This window comes from Cupressus sempervirens, chromosome 6 (assembly GCF_028749045.1).
Source record: "Cupressus sempervirens isolate cs-2001-9-10 chromosome 6, ASM2874904v1, whole genome shotgun sequence".
NCBI classification, from domain to species: Eukaryota; Viridiplantae; Streptophyta; class Pinopsida; order Cupressales; family Cupressaceae; genus Cupressus; species Cupressus sempervirens.
In genome coordinates this window covers 255,502,439-255,526,507 of record NC_143123.1, presented here as the reverse complement: position 1 = coordinate 255,526,507, position 24,069 = coordinate 255,502,439, and the positions used below count along the sequence as shown (strand labels likewise).

General features: G+C 34.6%; 1 pseudogene; it reads left to right on the top strand.

The window, feature by feature from the left end:
* Nucleotides 1–13,105: 13,105 nt before the first annotated feature.
* LOC149552208 (serine carboxypeptidase 1 pseudogene) lies at nt 13,106–14,571 on the top strand (annotated as a pseudogene).
* The last annotated feature ends 9,498 nt before the right edge of the window (nt 14,572–24,069 follow it).

The window sequence follows — 24,069 nt, the reverse complement described above, 5'->3', positions numbered from 1 at the left end:
GAATAAAGGAGGGAGATGAATGGAAGATAGCATTTAAGACTATTGATGGTCTTTATGAATGGCTTGTGATGCCATTTGGCCTTTCCAAAGCCCCTATCACATTCATGAGGCTTATGAATGAAGTGCTCAAAGACTTCACAGGAAGATTTTTGGTGGTGTACTTGGATGATATCCTCATCTACAGCAAGACCAAAGAGGAAAATGTCAAGCATGTAGAAGTGGTTTTGAAGAGGCTTTATGAGGAGAAGCTAGCTATCAACCTTGAGAAGTGTGACTTCTTCAAGAAAAATTTGGTGTATCTAGGCTTTGTGGTGTCTAAGGGAACCTTGAAGATGGACAAGGAAAAAGTTGTTGCTATCCTAAGTTTTCCTACACCTACCACTACCACTAAGGTAAGAAGCTTCCATGGATTGTCCCAATTTTATAGGAAATTCATTAAAAATTTCAGTGGTATTTGTGCATCCTTACTTGATACCATAAAGGGGGGAGTTAAGTATAAGTTTAGGTGGACCTTAGAAGCTAAAAATTCCTTTGATATGTTGAAGAAGCAAGTAGCCACTCAACCCATCCTATAATTGCCTAGTTTTGACAAGCTATTCACCCTAGAATGTGATGTAAGTGTCTTAGCAGTGGGTGGGGTTTTGAGTCAAGAAGGTAGACCAATAGCCTTCTATAGTGAGAAGCTAAATGAGGCCAAGAAAAAGTACTCATCCTATGACCTAGAGCTTTATGCCTTAGTCCAATGTCTTAGGAAATGGAGACACTATTTGTTGCCAAAAGAATTTGTTGTGTTTATAGATAATCAAGCTCTTAGCTACATCAACACACAGGAGAAGTTGAGCAACATGAACTTAAAGTGGATGGAATATTTGCAGGCCTTCACCTTTACAATCAAGCATAAGAAAGGACAAATGAATAAGGTTGCTGATGCATTAAGTAGAAGGGTTTTAATAGTCCAAGAGATTCAGCTCCATAGCATTGGAGTGGAGAGTTTTTAGAATCTTTATAAGAATGATGAGGACTTTGTTGAAGCCTATAAGGTATGCATGGACTTTGAAAACCACTTTCATAGTAAATTTTTAGAATACACTTTGCAAAATGGGTTGCTATTTAAGGGTAACCAGTTGTGTGTACTAAGAGGTTCCATGAGAGATAACCTAATACAAGAGAAGCATAATGGCAGCTTGAGTGGGCATTTTGGTATTAGTAAGACAATAGAACTAGTGAAAAGGTTCTATTATTGGCCTAAATTGGTCAAAGATGTAACCAAGTATGTGGAGAAATGCATGGTGTGTATGAAGGCAAAAGGAGGAATGAGTAATGCAAGTCTTTATCAGCCTCTACCAATTCCCAACCAGCCATGGTATTGTGTAAGTATGGATTTTTTTGTAGGTTTGCCTAAAACTAAGCAAGGATATGATAGCATCTATATTGTTGTTGATAGATTTAGTAAAATGGGGCATTTCATTCCATGTAAGACAACTAATGATGCAAGTCATATAGCTCATTTGTTTTTCAAAGAGGTTGTAAGGATTCATGGACTTCCATTAAGCATTGTGTCGGATCAAGATGTGAAATTCATGAGTCACTTTTAGAAGACTTTATGGAAGAAGCCTAGCACTAACATGTCTTTTGGTTCAGCTTACCATCCTCAAACTGATGGTCAAACTAAGGTGGTTAATAGGACTTTAGGTAACCTTCTCAGGTGCCTAACTAAGGAGTATTGTTAGACTTGGGATGTTATCATCTCACAAGAGGAATATTCCTACAATGATAGCAAGAATAGGACTACCAGAAAGAGTCCTTTTGAAATTATTTATGGCATGCATCCAAGAGGTGTGTGTGAAGTAAGGTGTCTTGGAAACATGGATCAAATTAGTGGTCAAGCTGAAGAATTTGTACAAACCATGAAGGACATTCAAGAGAAAGTCAACAAGACTATTCAAGACAACACTCTAAAACACAAAGCCAAGGTGGATGAAAAGAAGAAGGATGTTCAGTTTGTTGTTGGGGACTATATGATGGTCCATTTGAACAAAGCAAGGCTTCAAAAAGTTATTCTTACTAAGCTACAGATGAAGAGGGTAGGGCATTGCAAGATATTGGCTAAATATGGAGCAAATGCCTATAAGGTAGATTTACCTTCCAATTTGGGCATATCCCCTATTTTTAATGTGCAAGACTTGGTGGCATACCAACAGTCCAAATGTTCATGAAGATCTTGAACCTACTGCAACACATACAAATAGCAAGTTGGAGGTAGAAAAGGTGTTAGACGCAAGGGTGAAGAAGTCTACAAGGCACACGGTGTATATGGAGCAACTCATCAAGTGGAAGGGAAAAAAAACTTCAAAGGCTACTTGGGTTGCTGAGGCAGATTTCAAGAAGATTGGCATACCCCTAGACCTGATACCATCAAGTTCTTCTTAGCTCCTTGGAGGGGGGGAGTATGGTGCAGGAGCACCTAGGCAGGCTAAGTGTGAAACCTAGGTATTTGCTTATTTTTGGCTTATAGTGATGCTAGCCACATCACTAGTCTAATAATAGGTCCTATGTGGTCCTTAGGTGTGTTTAGGAGACTTGGCAAGACCCAAAGTGACCAAGTTGCTAGAAGTTGCTGACTATTGTCAACTAGCTGACTTAGGTCCGGTAAAGGCTAAAATGGTCTAGAAAGGTTCCAATGCTTTTGAATAGTTTATTTGAATTCATTTTATTCATATTATATGTCTACTTGGTCTTTGTTCCAAATTTCGAGGTCTAACTCCATTTAGAACAAAAGTTGCTAAAATGTTGTGATGTTGTCATGACAACATCTTCTTGCAAAAAGAAACTTTTTGCATTTTTTGCAACATCCTAACTATTTAGAAAAATTATGAAACTAATGGATGAGCCTTTAAAAAGGTGAGGACAACCATTTTCATGGGTTGGACAAGTTGGTTTTGCATTTGTACGAATTGTGCAAGTATTTTATTGTCGATTTTATGCATTCGAAGGCATTTTTAATAGAGCAGGATTGAATGGCCTGATTTTTGTGTTGGAAAAGTTCTGAAATATTTTTTTTCATCTTGTTTTAGTGTTGGTTTGATCATTTCAATTCATTTGTATTAGTTTAGAAAATCTTTTTGTTCTTGCCAAGTTGCTGATCTAAATAAGGTTGCACTTAGAAAATGGGATCATAGGGCCTCTTCCCACCATTGGAAACCTTTGGTATTTTGGGATTTTGAACTAAGGTCCATGTGCATTATGTACCAAGAAGGATGGCCCTTGGAATCACAGTTAGAAAAATGAGCTATGGAGGGGATTGAACATGCAAACACCTCAATCTAGCCACACAAAAAGTAAGGAGAATGTCTAACCTTGCTTCAATCCAAGGGAGAAGTCTTGGAACATTTTCCAAGGTGGTTTTCCATCCCAACAGCGATAAAGCACTTGAAATCCTTATTTTTGGCCTAAAATTGTACTTTGATTGTACGGATAGTTTGGGGGTTGAACAATCATGGAATCTTGAAGTAATCCAAAAAGGGTATCCATAAATGTAATTTTTTTGCAAGGTTGTTAAGAACTTTTTCAAGAAATCTTGTTTCCAGCTATTTAGGAGGGCTAATTCCTAGTAGCCTTTTTGGAGCAATTTGGTGAATTTTCCCTAGTAGATTGAATACACCTATGAAATCAGCATTGTTTAGGGTCATGGATGTTATAAGGAGTCTAAAAAAACCTTGGATGAAGAACTAGTACCCTTGGAGCTATAGATGGACTTGAGGGTTAGTATCAGACTGGAGTCAGCTAGTAAGAAATTTGATGTTACTTTGTTAGTGTGCCCCAACTAAAGGATTAGAATCGCCTGAGCAAGGTCCTAGTAAGCAAAGGGTGTGAAGAAGCCCTAGTGGGTCTAGTGAATGACCTAAGGTAGCCCTGAGAGAGCTTGGGGTTTGGAAGCAAGGTTGGGGTGTTACATCAATTCCATTGAGTGTCATTAGTTATTCAATTTCATCTTGCCTAAATTGTTTGTTCCTACAAACAATTTGGTTATCCTTTACTACTCTAAAGTTAAGAGCTTATAATGTCAAACTTCTAATCTTATAAAAAAATATTCATTGCAAATCATTGCAAATCATAGGGATTTGGGTAAACATCCTTTTGTCTCTCCAAGCATTGGATATCAAAGAGTCAAGATTATAAAATCTAATAGGAGAACAAATTGTTAAACAACAAGAGTAGAGGTAATTTAATAGATGAAATTAATTTAATCCTTTACTCTAACACTCTCATTTGAAGAGCTTCCCTCTTTTGTGGAGGAAGAGAATAAAAATGAGGTATTTCCTTCCCTTGAGGAATAAATATTGGCTTTTGAGCCTTTATAAGAATCAGAGGATCTTATGTAAAAGAAGATCAATTATTGAAGCATATTATCCTCCATGATATAGAGGATAAGAAATAGGATCCCAAGGATAGCTCTATCCTTGTGGAAGAACTTGTTGATATAATGAGGTTGTTCCTCAACCTACACATATTATTGTTGTATACCTAGAGGAATCTAATAAAGAGAATTTTTGGTATGAGATACAAATATTTTTCTCATCCATAAATATCAATCAATATTATCTTTCATTGGAAGATCATGAGTTAAAATTACAATATGTGGAGGTTCACACTGCACCAATAGCTCCTAAGGAGGTGGTTCATGAGAAACATGATGAAGAGGTGGAGATCATTCACCAAAAAATGAGGGGTCACTTTTAGAGCAGTAGGATACAATCATTACAAAGAATATCTATGTGGTCAATATTGATTTCTAAGACCCAACACCATTAAGAGGATGGCCCATAAGAAATCTAGCTCTACAAAAAATCAGCATGTTTCCCCCATTCATGTTTGTTTCAAAATATGAGGCTAAGTTTCACAAGAAGGAGAAAGTACATCTTGCTCAAAATGATTGTGTTCAAATTTTGGAAAGTTTATTTGTTCCCAAGATTGGGAAGGTATTCCAAAGTGTAACAATATTTATGTCATGCTTTTTTCCCTATCTAGTTGTCCAGATTCATAAAAGGAACAAAAAAATTAGTAAGAAAGGGTAGCTATTTCAACAAGCTAGTTAATGGCTTTGTTCAATTCCTTGTGTGTAAATACTTTCACATAGTAGAGTAGATTTTTCTACATTCCAAGAAGTGCACATATACAACTATTTTCCTCTAGGAGATAGTAAGTTTTACAATTTGTTGACTAGCAAGGTTGCATAATTTGTCAAGTTGCAGGTGGGATAACACATCATTCTCTATTGGTGACTCCATGTCCAATGAATATTTTGAAGGTCACTAGACTTATTATTAATAAGCAAGCATCCCCTTTGAGTCACCATAAGTGTTGGCTATTTTTTCCCCCATTCATCCCATCATAGATAACTGATATGAGAATTTTTTATGTGCTAAAATCTATCATAGTGTGTTAACAAGAAAACTCTATGGTTAACCTTTGTGTTATGCATGTTTCACTATTTTACAAGGTTTCATTTTTCCCTTGATGAAAAGAAAAAACCTTCATGTTATGTGTGTTTTTATATTTCATAGGGTTCTCTTTTGCCCCTAGCAAAATGAAAAAACCAATCAAGGTTTTTCCATGTGTTCTCTTTCTGTTGAATTGATGGGTGATGTGGGCCCATGTCTTTTCCAAATTTTATCACATTTTTATGTTGTACATATTTTATATGATCAATGACCTAGGTTTCTTTCACATTTTCACAATAACTTGTTAGAGGTTCTTGTAGAATGAAAATAATCAATGGGTCAAACTTGTGAGTGTGCATAGGTGGGTTTAACATTTTGTGTTATTCCATATTGACATTTTTAGAAAATGACATGATTTAATTGCTTACAACCATGACACATTTATAGAGCTGGGTATTTAGTGAAAATCAACTTACTTTCTCTAATGTAATGTTGCCAATGCACTCCATGCATGTTTATTGACTTGTAGGGATAAGCTATGTCAAATTTATCTTTCTATTTGTTGGGTGTACTGCTTTGACTTTTCCTATCACTTTGAATAGCAAGTTGCATACAAAGACCATATTTTATTATGATATTTATTTATTAATCGCCTCTATAATCTAACTCTACATAGCTTGAACTTTGAACATTAAGTTTAGATTTGAGATATGCTTGAACTCTTTAAAAGGCAATCCTTTGTAAATATTATAAGTTATTCTTTGGAGCAGCATTATACTCTTCAACTGTAGTTCCATTTTTTCCTTTCATAATAGAAATCTTAGTTTTTTACCTTGTCTTACTAGTCTAATATGGTGTGCAGTCTCTTGCTTAGTATGAATTATTTATTTTCTATTTTTTAAATTGTGTATGTGATGTTTAACCTATTTTTGAATTTTCTATTCTGAACATATTTCCTTGCAACATCTATTTTGTTTTACCTACATGTGATTCCTTGGAAGATAGATTAGATTCAAGATGTATGTACTTAGGTTATTTATTCATGTTTTGTTCATCTATAGGTAAAGATAATAACCAAGCTTCAAGGGTACATCACCCCCTTTCCCTTTTAGCATTAATCTTATGCATTGATTCTCTCTTTTTCCTCAAATTCTGTATTTAGGGTAAACTAATTGGAAGGAAGCTAACCTTCTTTAAAGATTCAACCTTAAAGAACAAGTCACACACTTGGAAGTTGTTTCCATATTACACAAGGTCACTTAGGGATAAAACTTTGGGCCTTTTGTATCAATAGTAATCAATTAAATTTATGCACAATTAATTCACCCTCACCCCACTCCCCCTTAGTTGTAAGGTGTGGGCTTTAGTTCTTAGTAGGCTTATCCCAACAATGCATGTTTCCCATTGTAGGGTGAGATTAAGTGAGACGTATCCGTAGAGATGTACCAAGTCTCCTATAAGATAGATCTATTGATTGATTTTGGGATCAAAGTCAAACCTAAGACCAATGAGGAGCAAACCCATGGTCATGGCCAACTCTACTACCTATCTGGACTATTTTATTTACTTATTTGTTTGAGGTGAGAAATTTTTAAAATGTTTTGAATTATTCTTAAGAAAATATTAGTTAATTAAACATTTTTTATAATTTGATTATAAGAAAATTTATTTGGATAATAAAGTAACTTAATTAATACTAGAAGAGGAAAAATGATGAATAACCATAATAATTAAACTTATATTTAATTTATATAGGGTATGTAAATAATTAAAAATTATTTAACCCATACGTATTAAAGAAAAATGATAGAGGGATGATGATATGGATTTGCATTAGATAATTTTAGGTGTCAAAAAATGGATTTTTGGGACCAGACATACTTTTCATGTTCATGGATTTCTCGTGTGATTTAACTAATGTAAGTATCATTGGTATTATGTTCTCATACTTGTGCAAAGGTTAAAATGGCATACCTAGTCGTACATTGGTCATTAGATCATAGGAAGACACATAACATCAAATGAAGAGAGATTTCTTAGTATGGAATGCAAGATGCAACTCATGTGTACCTTGGGTGTGTTGTACTAATTAAGCCTTAAAAAGTTGAAAAGACTTGTAGTTTTTATTATTGGTCATATTTTGACTTATTCATGTCCTTCAATTCTTATGTGTATTACATTCTAAAAGGGATATGTTGTGAAATATTAGTTATATCTTCAAATGATGATTCTTAAATATTGGTTAGAATTGATGATTTTCTATGTTATTTATATCAATAATATGCATTGTAAAATGTATTTTGCATCTACAATTTCATGTTTGTAAGCAAATTTTTTAAAGAAATAACTAGGAAAACAAAAATTACATATTATACCTTGTCTTTGGATTATGTACTATGTTTCTTCACCTTCCCTAATGGATGGTAAGGAAGGGGATTTTCTCTTAGTGATTTAAAACCATTCTCCAATTACCAATAAGAGACTAATATTTTGAAAGATTACCTTACAGACTTGTATTTTGGATTTCTTCAAATACCATTTACGATGTACTTATTTTGAAACCACTTATATTTTTTGTGGTTGGTATCATGATTTATTTTAGTATATTCATAGATTAGGGTTTCATTTTATATCCTTGAATATCATGGTTATAAAATGACTTCATTTCTTTTTTTGAGTTCCAAGTATATACTCGTGAGACTTTCATTATTAGTACAATGTACTCAAGATCTATTAATTGATATTCTTCATTTTTGTACTACTTGTTTAGGAATTTTGTGTGTGTGTGTGTGTGTGTGTGTGTGTGTGTGTGTGTGTGTGTGTGTGTGTTTATTGTATAGATTCATATTGGCTATCACTTGTACTTCTTGCATAATATTATTGTGATATTGCACCACAGATGGTAATGGACATTGTCAAAAACATTGCCTTTTACTTTTTTTTATTAAACAAAAAAATTTCACAAGGCCCCAAAACACATAAAAAAAAGACTACCAAGGGTCCATAACAAAGAATTACAACTATTAAAATATTACAACATCAATTATCAACATCACGAGGCAAATTTATGCTAGAAAGAGTTCAACATGACTACACAAAAAGAAAGCTACAAGTTACCAACATACAAGGTTGGTAAATTGAACAATGGACTTTTAAATGCTTTCATATCCTTCATACATAACACAATGAGATCTCAACAACTCCACAACCCCTTGAATCACACTTTAACTTGAAAGAAATTTTTTAATGTGTATCATAAAAAATATAAGCACACAAACTAAAACACTTACTAAGGCTACCAAAATTGGCATACAAAAGTTTCCTTTAAACCTTATCAACATACAGAAGAGCAAAACAAAATTGAATAAGTAGGAAAAACCAAGGGAAGAGATATTGGAAAAAGGAGAACCAACCAACTATGACAACTTCGTCTACTTCAATCACCATTTAACTAAAACAACCTCTTCTATATCAACAAGCAATTGATTCTCATAGTCACCAACAAACCCATAACTAATATGAGTGTCTCTCACAATTTACAACTCATCCTTCCCAACAAAATAAAGGGAAGAAAATAAAATAAATTGGGAAAACAACTAAAAATAAGAGGGTGTAGGGTTCAAAGGAGGAACAATCCATTAGAACATTCTCCTCCATACCATTTACAATGGTAACCTCTATAACATCTCTATTTTGTTAGCATTGAGATGCTTTTTCTATTTTGTTAGCAATTAGTGTACTAATTTATCCTTCATCTCTCTTATGTCCCGATAATGGATCACAAAGTGTGATCCAAAATGTTGATGCAAAAGCCCAACACAATCACTTCTAGAAATTGTTTCTCACTACATGATGGATTGTTAAAAATGGATGTCTTTGAAATCTTATGGTTGCACTTTTTAAGATATTACAACATCTCTAATGAGAAAATTCAATTTGGATCTATGCTAATGATAAAATGAAATAGATAATCATTAATTTTGAGTGTTAGTAACAATTTAACATCACACCTTAATTACAAAACTTTAAATGGTTCTAGATCTAAACTAATAAGTTATGATTTTGGGAGAAATCTACCTTGCCATAAATTGTGTAGGATGTCAACTTCAACATCATTTTTTTCTTTAAAGTCATATAATGTAATATATTTTCTAATGGTAAGGTCCTAATTTAGTTTTGACAGTTTATGGACTTAACATTTGATGCACACTCACTTGTTAAGGTGATGAGGGCACAACCCAAGACAAAATGAACAGAATAGGAAAAGGAGAATTTTATTATTAGAAATGATATGCTATTACATTTAGTATCGATAATAGACTCAACTACATGTCCTATTGGCTTACAATGCTATCATATTTTGGGGAAAAATCCTTCTCACAGTACCTTCTCCCAAACTCCACGAAATTGTTTTTACAATGCAAGAAATGACTTTAAGTGTAAGGAAACTTGCAACAAAAATATAATTGTTTCCACATAACCCATAATAAATTTGAAACAAATATGCAATTTAAATCCACGGGCAAGAGAATAGCCAACATACCCACAAAATGTGACACAAGATATACCTTGGGAAACCCTCATTGAGGGAAAAAACCTAGCCTCCAAAAGAATCCATCACCATGTATTATTTAGCAAAAAATATCATTACAATACAATCATGGAAGTCTTCAAAATCATACCCACAACCAAGAAATCTATGTGACCAAGCATGTATCCACAAATCTCGTGTCATGCTTCCAACCTTCACAAATGCTCCCTTGGCTAACCTATCAAGCCTTGTCTTACTCGACTCTTTCCCTTTTCCTTTTTTTCTCTTCTATCATCTCTCTAAAACTACCCTTCTGGCTACTTATATAGTAGTTTTGCCCCACTTTTCACCCCATACCTATGTTGTTAAATGATGCAGGAGCATCTTTCATGGAAAAATTATAGGGAAAAAAAAAATCTGGAGGAGAGAGAAAGTGATGAAAATTAGAGGAGAAATAATAAATAAATAAAAAGGGAAAAAGGAGAAAAAGAAAAAAGGAGGAATTTCTATTTTTGAGGTGCATAGGTGGCATAAAATAAAAAAATGAGAAATTAGTTGTCATTCCATTAATCAAGGTGTATAGGTGGCATCTTAGAAGCTTGTGGAAATTTTCTTAAATCTTGCATTTAATATTTGTTGTGATCCATAAAGGAAATGTAATTTTCTAATTGGGCCACATGGTGTTGCTTAGTTATAATTCTAGAAGGTTATGGAAGTTGTAGAAGGTTGTGGAGGAATTCTAGAAGGTTGTGGATAAGTCATGCATGGGGTGGTAAGTGCCTATTTAAGCAAGGCATATGAGCATTTCTAAATCAAGCTCAAGGGGAAGCTTGAGGAGTAGAAGCTTGGAGAAGCTTGAGGAGTAGCTTGGGAAGTAGAAGCTTTGGAAGGAAAGATTGGAAAGGTGAATGTTGTGGAAGGTGAAGCTTGGAAAGCTTGAAAGGCTTCAAGGTGTGAATGAGAAGGAGGAAGTGAAGAGTGATTTTCCCTAAGTCTGTGGACAGAGCGCCGAATGTGAGGCAGTTTACAGTAGGATTGTGATGGAGTTGTGAGTGTGTAGATAGAGCATTGAATGTGAGGCAATTTACACTTGGATCTTGGATTAGGTTTGTGAGAAGAGCTAGTGACTACGGTTTAGAAACAAGGAGGTTGCTTGGTGGCTTGCGAGCATAAGTTGAGATCTCGAAGGTTTCTACTAGAGTGTGGATTTGGACTATCTTGGGTTTGGGTTGGATCTTGAGAGATCTTGAAAAAAATGTTATTGTAATTACTATTGGATTTTCAAGTATAGTAAAATTGTCTTCATATTATTGCATTCTTGGTTATGAGTTGGTAAGGGTGGTGTGGCCCTTCGTCAATGATACCAGAGTCGTACTTTGTTAGTGGTATCAGAGTGTACCTACATTATTAAAAGTGAAATATTTTGAAGCCATAGTCATGTCTGGTCTGATTTGTGTCTAGGTCTAAGTCCTTCATAGGTAGGCTATCCTTGTCGGGTTTCCCTTTCTCTTGCCCTCTCATTTATAAGCCAGGTGGGTTGGTTCAAAGTCTCTTCATATTGGGTAGGTTATAGAACCCAACTTGACAAGGATAACATGTTCCCATTGATGATCTTCTCAAATGGAATGATGATTGTGAAATTATGATCTCCAGGCATTTACAAGGAATCAGATGGAAGTTTCTCATATGACATTAAAAATTCAGAAATTCACTCCATAGGGTAGTGTGTGCAGTCTAGTTGATGAGACTTCTCTTATTTTTAATATGAACACTAGTAATAGAGAAGTATAGCTTCTAGTTGAAGACATTTGGTTACATTAAAAGTTGCAAGTTACAAAGATCTCAAGATATGTTTCTAGAAGGTTGCAGAATAAAGATGGTTAATGCATTGTTATATCTTATATGATATCATGTTACACAAGGCTTAAGATATAAAATGCCTCATCTCAAATGGTTATTAGATTTGGGAGGAAATTTTTAACATTAATCGATGGATTAAAACTAATTCTTTAAAAGCTTTCCAATACAAAATGATCAAGGTGTTTACCTAGGAAGAACACACTATAACATTGTATTTATTGATTTAACATCTCAACTTTTAAATGCTGAACTTGGCACAAACAAAAGATGAATTGTATTTAAATCTTTTGAAGATGAGGTAGATAGAGTTATGAATGGCCCAACCTTATAGCCTAGGCTCTGAGATAAAAAGAAAATTGTGGGATAGTCAATTACTGGTCGAAAATTTGCAAGGTATGATTCTTTTTGGAAGAATGACAGTAAAAAGTTCTATGCAGGGTATCGAGCATGGATGTTTATCAGATGTTTGCATTTGAATTGATCAAAGTGTCTGCTTCAATGAACTATTACATGTAATTATGAGGTCCCCAATTTACTGCAAATTCATAATATAGTTGGTCATTCTCGAGAGACTTTTGTTTCGAGTTGGTTTGTAGAATCAATAATAACTCACAAGATTCTAAAGATCCCAAATCAAAAAGCTTGCATATTGGGATACATTTAAAGTAGAGGACTAAGTTCTAGTGATGTCTGAACCATTTTCGCACTTCATTTTATCCTTTTCGTGAAGTGGCTAAATGTTGAATTTTGCATGAAGTAAAAGCACGATTCAATTCTTTGATGTTTCCTGATCATATTAGTGAAGAAAGAATTGAATTTGGTGTTGAAATGTACAAGATATTAAAAGGTAGGTTTTCGAGTGTTGACTGCTCCAAAGCATAGACTGCACCTCTCAAAGGCATTTCCACACCTAAACAAATTGCACCAATTGTATGATAATTCGAGTTTTAATGATGTGGAAGGATTTTTTTTAATCCAAAGAACATTTTTCAACCTTCAAAAGTGTATTTCATGCAGTATATCAAGAAGCAAAAAATTGAATTTTAAGAGCACCATTACCATTTTCGCACTTGAAATGGGAAAAACCTGCCACCTTACATCTTGCTAAGTTTGAGTTTTCTCAAATATCTATTTTCATGGGTTGTCTTAAAATGGTTCAAAGAACATTTTCTATTTATAAAGCATGGCTTGAAAGTGTGCAGAGTGCTCAAGGCAGAAACTTTGATTTTGGGTGCTCCAAAGCTTAATCTCAAAATTATGGGCTGCCCTTGAAAGAAATTAAGCAATGACTTCTGGGAAGGTCATTTGGATTTGAACATGGCTTTTTCTTTCATTGTTAGGGTTTCAACACTATGCTACTATAGGATCGAAAAAAGCATTGATTACGTCCCTGCCTAGTTATATGGAATTCTTCCTTCAAAACATTATGGAGAATATGTATTAGTAGATGATGCTAATGGGAGTTATCTATACTACTACTTTGTTACATCACTGGGAAATCCTACCAAAGATCTTGTTGTTTTATGGTTAAATGGCAGTCCAAGTTGCTCAAGTTTTGATGGATTCGTTTATGAACATGGTCCTTTTAATTTTGAACTGGTCGCAAGTAGTTCTGGAATTTTTCCCAAGCTACACTTAAATCCATATGCTTGGTCAAAGGTCTCAAATATCATCTATTTTGATTTGCCATCTAGAGTTGGCTTTTCATACTCTAAAATAGGAGGTGATTATGATATAGGGAACACTAGGACAGCTAAAGATACGCATACTTTCCTTTTAAAGTGGTTCGAGCAATACCCAAAGTTTCAATCAAATCCATTCTTTATTGCTAGAGAATCATTTGCATGAATCTATGTTCCAACTCTATCATATGAAGTATCCAAAGGGATTTTAGCTGGTGCAGAACCTCTTCTCAATCTTAAGGGCTATATGATAGGAAATGGGGTAACAGATCATGTATTTGATGGCAATGCACTTGTGCCATTCATTCATGGAATGGGTCTTATATTAGATAACATCTTTCAGGAGGCAAAGGAACTATGAAAGGGAAATTATTGGAATTATACAGATGAAATTTGTGATGCAAAACTGAGTGCAGTTGATGAGTTGGTTTCTAAAATTAATGTATATGACATTCTTGAGCCATGCTACCATGACATGGCTATACAAGAGGTTATTGTTCGGAAGGAAAACCTACCTAAAAGTTACAAGCAATTGGGTGTGAGTAGAAAGCCTCATCCCATGAGGAGGAGGATCTTTGATCATACATGGCCTCTTAGAGCACCAGTTTTAGAGGGAAATGTTCCAATATGACCATAGGTCTCTTCAAGAGTCCCCTGCTTTGATGATCGGGTTGCCACACTTTGATTGAATACTGAATCAATGAGGACAGCTATACACGCTGAGCCGAAGAGTGTATATGGGGATTGGAAATTATGTTCAGAATGTATTAAGTACAATCATGATGTTGGAAATATGATCAATTTCCATGAAAATCTGACAAGCCAAGGTTATCGTGCACTGATTTACAATGGCAATCATGATATGTGTGTGCCTTATATTGGATCTGAGGCTTGGACAAGATCCTTGGGCTATGACATAACTGATAGTTGGTGTCCATGGCTCGTGGATAATCAAATTGTTGGATATACTCAAGGATATGCCAAAAAGTTGACCTTTGCAACTATTCAAGTGACATTTTCCATTTTATACTTCATCAATTCTGATTTTTTATGTTAAATTGTATTGGTCTGATGAAGATCTATTTGGTTCACCTTCTCAAACTGAATCGGATGAAAGGACAAAGCCTTGTTAGTTCCTCCTTGTTGTGATGTTGAAACACCCATCTTCAGTCTTTTAAAATTCTACAATTCGAAGCACTTCACATTCTCATGAAGGTCATATATTGTAATCTCTACATAAACTATTAAAAAATAAAATGAAAGGTGGGGGCAAATTGTTGATGTAACAAGACCTGATATTGCAGAGTCAATAAAGGGTGTTTTATGTCAATAATTTTTGTTCCAATTAGTTAATTAGGTGGTTTTTTCTCTTAATCTGAGTTACAATAAGAAGGAAAGGATGTTTCATTATTTTTTTGCAAGGATGTGAATAAACCTTAGTAAGATGTGATGTGGGATGTTTAGAGAGGAACTAATTAGTTGTTGCTTCTATGTTTCTTTCTTTAAAGTCTGAATTTCAGGAAGTAAGGAAGGATGTTTCTTTCTTTTTATTATGAGGATATGTATTAATTAGAGTAGGATGTGCTTTGGGAGATTCAGGGAAGGACTCATTAGAATCTCTTTATATTTCATTTACATTTCTATAGGTAGTTACTAAGCATAAGAATTCATAGGATTTGTGAGTCTTATTGCTTGGTTTTAGATTAGATAGCTCACCTTGCTTGGATTAAGTCATATCTAGGCTTAATTCGATTTGCCTCTTCTGCTCTCAAGTTAAGAGCATACCCCATGTTAGTTTAGAATCAGAACATTATTCCTTGAATATCATTCACATAGGGAGATGTACCTACCAATTCAAAGAAAAGTCAGTAATCATAGAAAGGATTTTCAACTATTGTAAGTAGGTTTTGTTCATCATTCGAGTATTAAGAGCCATATTGTCACAAGGAACAAGAAAGGACAAATCTATTTACCAAAAAGTAGCAAGTCCCACAAAACCACCAAGTGGTATTACATAAACCATGTGTTGAAACCATGTGCTACCTAACCCATTGACCCCACATTTAATATTAGGCATTTAATTTATTTTCCCCAATATTAAATAATTACATCAAATATTACCACAATGTTAGAATACAACTCATCAAGTATATCCCTTGGAAATATTTACATGTTGCATGTCCATATAGGTGCTTCTAGATACAACGTCACATAATAAAATAAAATAATAAAATATAACATTATTATGAAATGTGTGCAACACACGTAATCTCAACAATATCTCACTTGTTGTATACATTGCATAGGGTCAATACATGGCCACATAAGTGAACAAGGAAACAATCCATCGTAGCACATCCACCATCATGGATCAAAGTACATCATATGCTCCATCTTGGTAGCTGCAACAAAATCAAAGTATCCAACATCTCAAACATGAATGATCTCACCTCCTAATATGATGTTGCCATTAGACATACATAGAAGCCATCCAAAGATAAAATCACCCAACCTATCACATTAGATCATAAAATCCTATACCAACTGTAATGCCAAGTAGAAACACCTGATCTAAAGGTAATCACATGTATCTATAGTTGTTAAATATCCATAGCTGAAATAACACCCATAACAAGTGCCAACCCATCCAACTATCCATACCTCCAAAGGTATACCAAGTAAATCTCACATCATCAACATATCCAGTCTATAACCTAAAATTATAAGCCTCAAGAGAAATACCTACCAAATATATACCAAGAAGCTCCCACTATAAAAGATGATGTCAAATATATAACCAAGCCACTCACAACATCTCAAAAAAGTGAATCCATGAGTATTAAGGACATCAACAATACATAAACCAATATTCTACAAGAAAAACTCTCATAAAAAGTCTTCAACACTCTCCCAAGTTCTCCATAACCAATAAAGGAAAAAGATAAAGGAATAACCATTTCACTCTCACATGGCATACATAAGAAAAAAATAGTGATCACAATCTCCAACCAATCTCAAATCCAATATAAGTGAAATTGAAACATCTAGGAAGATAACCAAGGCCAAAGAGAAACCATGCCAATAATAACCTACATCATGTTCTCCTACACACAACTCTAGATGTGAATTGTGCAAGTATGATCTCCTCCATTAAACCCCAAAAAATAAGCTATAAAAACACCCAACCATATCATATAACTATTTATGGATGTAAGCCTCTGACAAGAAGATAAAACTCATGAACAATTCCTAAACCAAAGAATAGCCATTACTATCCAGGAATATGCCCAATATCAAACCATCTCCCAGCATAACAATAATATATGCACATGGAGATAACCAATGCTAAACCATCTCTCAGATGAACCCTCCAAAACTAACTCATGTGCCATAGCTCAAGATCCATATCATGAAAGATAAGAATAAACATAATACACTTGAGAGAAACAATGGGCTATACCTCTCAAGTAGACCAAGAGTGGGGAATGAGAATATTCATCAAGATATCCAAGTCTCCAACCAAGAAACATCTAAGAATAATCTTCTCTAAAGTCCATATCAGGTGAATTCCCCTTAGACTCTCCTTTTGAAATCATCACTAACCATCTCAATAAATACTTCTCTAACCACAAGATAAATCAACATCACCACTATCTCTAAGTATCCATGAACACTTATGACTAACCAATCCATACCAACTCCAAATGCAACATAGAAATATCATGAAGTATCCAAAAAATTATCAATGTACTCAATACCAAGAAACTAAACCAAGATCAATGTCAAATTTCCAACCATGGCCTTGGGATCATAGACATGACAACATGATCTAACCATCTCAACCAAAGAGATAACATGCTCTATATGAACATAACCTAACATGCAAAAAATCTCAAAGTGTATCAAGAGTATACTATTACATAATAATGAAACCATCCTAATACAAAGGGCAACATGTCACATGGAAGCATTAACCACACCTTTACCAAGAACCCCATGAGTCCTCAAGATGCAACCATCTCCACACACCATGAAGAAAACCAAGAACCCTATGAGTCCTCAAGATCTAACCATCTTCATACACCATGAAGATAACAAGTGTACTATGCAAATGTACAAGACATTTTCATACTAATAGGATCTAAGACAAACCTTCAAAATCTGTAAACACTATATATATATATATATATATATATATATATATATATATCAATGCCAATAACTCACTCAACTATGGTACTGAGTCACCCATAGCATCCTAGAATCCATCTCCTACATGAAGATCCTTCAAGTCTACACACACAATGAAAATGTCATTACCAAGTGAAACCAAGATCTCCAACCCAAGAAGATACAATCTAAACCATGAACCATCATGTACTACCACCTCATCACTATCACAAGATCCCACTAAATAGTGTATCCAACCTATCCATAACATCATGATGAAAAAACCATCCTCTAACCATGAGAATCAACCAAGGCATCAAACAATCAAAGAACTCAAAGTGCACATCATGAGCTCCTCAAAAGATACTAAATAACCATGATCCTCAACCAAGAAGATATACCACCATAACCAAATTAGGAATCCAAACTAATGAACATCAAGGATGTACCTCTACATCCAATCATGTCATGCCAAAATCTATGGCACCATGATCACATCCATGAATAGAGCAACTAACTCTAAATGTGTCCAACTTGTCAACATAAAATAGTCAACCACAATCCTCCACCATGACTATACCTGGTAACATCTCATCCCTTCTACATGAAGATAAATTAAAGAATCATGTGACTTAGGGAATAAACAACCTAAATTCAAGCCACCAGTTTGAATATGCATCATTAATGAAAGATCAATGAGAAAAGACAACCCATATCCAAGCCATAAATGCAACCCGTAAGTATAGACCTCTTAGAACACTACACAACTTGTAGATCCAAAAAGTCATCATACATATCAAAATCAAATACTAATAACCATATTATCATGAGACCAATCTAAAATATAAGGTGAGTATACAATGACATCAAAACTCAAATCTCCAAAATATGCAATATCATAAACTCATAATGTTACCATAATAAATATATATCATAAACTATTTAGATGAATATATCACCAAATAAATCATGTCAAACCTACACCAAATCTAAACCAATGTGTATATTTCTTCAAGAGCTTTCTATTGACTACTCAAAGTTAAAAATTTGACTTTGTACACCCAAGTTATGCCCTAATATGTGCTCAAAATAAACAACATCTGACTTTCAAACTCTTAAAACCTAAGAAAATATCAAAATGATATCATCAAACCTACACCAAGTTGTAGTGCTCTAAATTAGCTTTCCAATAGTTGTAAGAATTCTAAAATCTGACATCTTGAGAGAAAGTTAGGGTCATTTTACCAATATATTATTTTTATCATTTTCACTACGATTTTTTTTATAATGAAAATTTTGACAGGATTAAATTTGGTGGGTGTCACTTGCTGAAACTAAAAAACCTTGGCACTTTCTCTTCACATGGCCAAACTAGGGCATATTATATATCAAAATTTATGGAATCATCAACCTAGATCCAATGGTGAGGTCTATTTTTTCCCATGAGGTCATTTCTACAAGCTCCCCCCAAAACCCTCATTTAAATGAAACATCCAAAAAATCCATTTGTCCAACAATTTCACATGGCCAAAATCTACCAACATTCCATCATAACAGCAAACCCAAAACCCTCATATCTACAATTAACAACATACGAAACCCATATATCTTTCCCTTTATTTTATCTTCTCATGCATTCTCATAGATTCAATCTAGGGTTACAATAATAAAACTATAGCTCTGATACCACTTGTAAGAAAACTTGCAACAAAAATATAACTATTTCTACTAACCCATAATAAATATGAAATAAATATGTAATTGGAATCCACATGCAAGAGAATAGACAACATACCCATAAAAATGTGACACAAGATACACCCTAGGAAACCCTTATTGAGGGAAAAAAACCCAGCCTCCAAAAGCATCCTTCACCATGTATTATTTAGCAAAAAACACCATAGCGATACAACCATGGAAGCCTTCAAAACCATAGCAATAACCAAGTAATCTATGTAAACAAGTGTGAATCCACACATCCCATGCCATGCTTCCAACCTTCAAAAATGCTCCCTTGGCTAACCTGTCGAGCTTTGTCTTACTTGACTCTTATGTTTTTCCCTTTTTTGTCTTCTACCTTGTCTCTACTACGACCCTTGCGGCTACTTATACAATAGAAAGTCCCACAAAACCACCAAGGGGTATTACATAAATGATGTGCTACCTAACCCATTGACTTGTTGTGGTTTTATGATGCATGCCCCATTTCTTTGAGAAATGAGGACCCCCTAGAATTTTATTTTATTTTCATACCCCTAGTCTAGTGTTTGAGTCTTTTTTAGGGCTTTACCTAGAGTCTATGTCTTTCTTGGTACCCTACCTAAAAAGCCTAGTTGAAAGATTTGATAAAATTGGACCAGAAAGGTGTTTAAGAGGTGAACGTATGCACTAGTGTACCTAGCACACATGCATACCTATCATGGGTGCACAAGTTCACTAGATGTGGAAGTGTGCATGCACATCCCAAGTTTATAAATAACTGAGATTTCCCCTTCTCTCATTCATTATTATTTTTCAAGCATTCACAAGCACACCTCCACACCCATAGAGGTGTTGTACATCTTTGCCCACCTACACACAACACTAAGTTAATAAAAGAAAGGTGTGCACATGTGCACCTATCCCAGGTGCACACCTTTATTTTCCATTTAAAAAACTTAAATAAAAAACTCCTAATGGAAAGGTGTGCACATACACACCTATCCAAGGTGCATAGGAGTGTGCCTCTCATCAAAACCTAGGCGATGGTGCGCATATGTGCACATTTTTGATGGTTCAAAAATACAAGGGTGTGCACATATTCACCCCATTAAGGTGAGCAAGTGTGCACCCTTAACACCAAAAACCTTTCACTTACCTCAAAGTGCATGTTACAATGTGTGTGATAGCGCATGTTGTAATGTGTGCAGTAGTGCATGTTGCAATGTGTGCGGTAGTGCACATGCACATGTGTGCACTCCATAAGAGTGTGCACCTATGCAAGTGCGCTACTGGGCACTTAATAAACTTGTAAATCTTAAATTAGCACACTTAACAAGGTGCATAAGGTGTGCTAAACTCCATAAATAGAGCTAAAAGAGGGATTTGACTATTTTGTGAGGGTTTTGGGGTTTTGGGTCTAGTTTTTTAGCAATTACGCTTTTGTTAGGGTTTAATTTTCACTCCTCTAGACTAATGTTTTTAATGTTTTCTGTTGATAAAATGGATTCTTGTCATCCTCACTTGTAGAAAAGATGGCTCCAAAACTATTTTTTTCAAGGGGCACCTAAGAAATCACACTTTCAAGATGTACATTTAGAGATTAGAGATACAGAATTGGGACATATAGACTAGAACACATTCCTAGTACTTTGCAACAAGCCTAAGGAGAGGTCCCTGATGGTCTCAACACTTATCAGATTAGGCTTGGTTAATGTGGCCTCACATCCCACATTAGTGCAATCTTGAGAGATTGTCATGGCCTTGGTAGAGAAGTATGTGTCAAAAGAAAGAGTTGTGAAGAGTATAATAGGGGAGATAGTCCTAGACTTAAGATCGAGGAACATTGAGAAACTCTTCCTTTCAAGAGAAGATCACTATGTGAAAATTACTTATCATCAAGCTGAAAGATGGTATAGGGAACATGAAAAGGAAGCTAAAGAGATCATACAATGATCATTCCTGATTGAGAGAACGTCAGTAGGAAGAAGAAAAAGCAAGGTTGATATTACTAAAGGATACATGAAGGATGACATCAAATACTCAATTTTGCTTCTAAGCAGGGTTATGGGTTTACTAGCAATTAGGCACCTAAATATTTGGATGGTACATTTCATCGAGACCATCAGAACAACTAAAATGCCAATTGATTGGGCCACAATACTAAGTGGAAACTTAGATGAGCAATTGGTAGGAGTCAAAGCTAACCCCAAGTTTTACATGACATCATACTTAGTGTATTTATTGGTGACAAGGAAAACTGACCATCTAGGTTAAGAAGGGAAGCATGAAAGATGCTAATGCTTTTCCTTAAGAAATATATCCCCAAATAATAAAGAAGAATCTCTTGGATCAGAGCAAAGAATACAAAATAGTCAATGATACTTTCATTTTTGCTATCATCCAGTTCATTGAAGGTAATTATGCCAAGAGGATGTTAGTAGAGGCATCAACAAGGATTGTGGAGATGGGTGTCTATTACATCTAGTTGAATACATTCACCTACCTAAGGGTAGTGGGTACAATGGTGAATCTAAAGAAACTCTCGAGATATCCATCAAATAGACTCATTTTACTAGAGATTGCAAGACAACTCACATCTACATATGATAGAGTAAGGAAACAACATAAGAAGAGCTAGGTATGGCCCATTACTATAGATCCATTTTAAGTTGAGAGGAAATAGGATATCATGACCTTTGATGTAGAATGGGATCAATATCCCTCGAAAGATTACAATTCCCCTCATGTTTTTTTTGACAATATTGGCAGAGTTCAACTTTTGACAAGAAATTTTGATGAACACAATAGATGACTATGAAATTTGAATTAGGGATTATTATAGGATGACTATATATATGGAAAGTAGTGTATTGAAGATAAATATCCCACTTAAGTTTATCCAACAAGACACTCAAGAGGTTTTGGATCCCTTGTACAATCATGAAAAGATATTTGACAAGTCAATCATGAATGCAGAGGTTAACAAGGAAGAGAATGTAGATTTAGTCATAGGGCAAGACATATAATCCAACTGATAAAGGACTAGATCAAGAAGCCCTTCAAGTTGGACCCAATTCCTTAGGCTATAATATTTTAGGCCATAACATGCCCAATTAAGGGTAAAGGTGCAAAAATCATAATACTAAGTTTCCCTATTCATCACCAGTCATGCCAGAAATGTTATATAAACATGACAGGGAAGTTGGTCACTTTATGGTAGACAAAGGGAAGAATATGAGGAAAAGATCTTCTCCCAAGAAATCTAAGCCTGAAGTTGAAGAACCTCGACAAGAAGAGGCAACTCAGGCCCAAGGGGTAGCTCAAGCACCTAAAAACCAAGAGCCTCAAAATAAAGAAGAAGCTCAAATTCAAGATACTAGAATAGGAACAAGAACAAGCCCTAGAATAGGAATAGGAGGTATCCCTACCTACACAAGATGAACAAGCATCTCCTTCACCTACTAAGGAAGCTAGAGTTGGACCTACTATTAGAAGCACTAGGAGGCAAAATATACAAAGAAGGGTTATACCTATTCCTCTAGTCATAGAAACCATCCCTAAAGAAGATGAAGAGGATGAAGAAGATAATCTCTCACTAGTAAATTTGAACTCAATTTTTGACAAATTTTGGTTGAAATTTTGACCCAAGTTGGTCAAAATTTTGACTAAGCAGTTCATGGTAAATTTTCTCTTTGAAGTTTCAACCAACCTATAGGTTGGGCAAAATTTCAACCAATAGATTCGTTGAAAATTTTTAATTTTTGCTAGCTCTAGTTTGTCATTGTTGGTCAAAATTTCCATCAATGTTTGGTCCAAAAAAATTTAGAATTGGTGAAAATTTTGACCAATTCTTGGTAGAAAACTAACAAGAATTGGTTGAAATTTCCACCAATGTTTGGTTAAAAAAAATTTATAATTGGTGGAAATTTCGACCAAGTCCTGGTTGAAATTTCCACCAATGTTTGGTCGAAAAAAAAATTTATGCTATATCAAGAAATTGTTTCTTATCCAAGCCATTTAATTTGCAACCTTTCAAATCTCTACAAAGATAAAGTTGGAGCAGGAGAAGTTTTCTTCTCAAAGGTGTCCTCTGATTTTAAAGTGTCCATTTCATTATCTGTTGAATGGATACTTTACAATCAGAGGAAACCTTTGAGAAGAAAAATTCTCCTACTCCAACTTTATCTTTGCAGAGATTTAAAAGATTGCAAATGAAATGGCTTGGATAACAAACAATTTCTTGATACAGCATGGAACAAATGGACATTTATGCATAAAGAGATTAATCATAAGCATATCAAACTTCTTGCCATCCTAAATTTGATTCTATTATTCTAAGAGCATTATTGATATTACTGAAATTGACATAACAACTATAATTGTTTATATAAATTTATCTCCATTATCTGAAGTAGTCCAGATATAAGGTTTATAAGCTGATATTGGCTTGATCTAGCTAATATCCACCAATGGTAAATAGTTAGCCTCTCATATGGGAGTCTTGGGTTTAAGTCTCCTCAAACTTAAAATATAATAATAATTAATTTCAAGAAATAATAAAATAATGAATAAACTAGACTTCAGCCCATTACCTATAAAATAAAATTGGTCATATTATGACAAGTGAGAATATAGGACAAGTGTTGAAGTTCATCAAATTTTTTACCTACCTGCCTGTCCACCT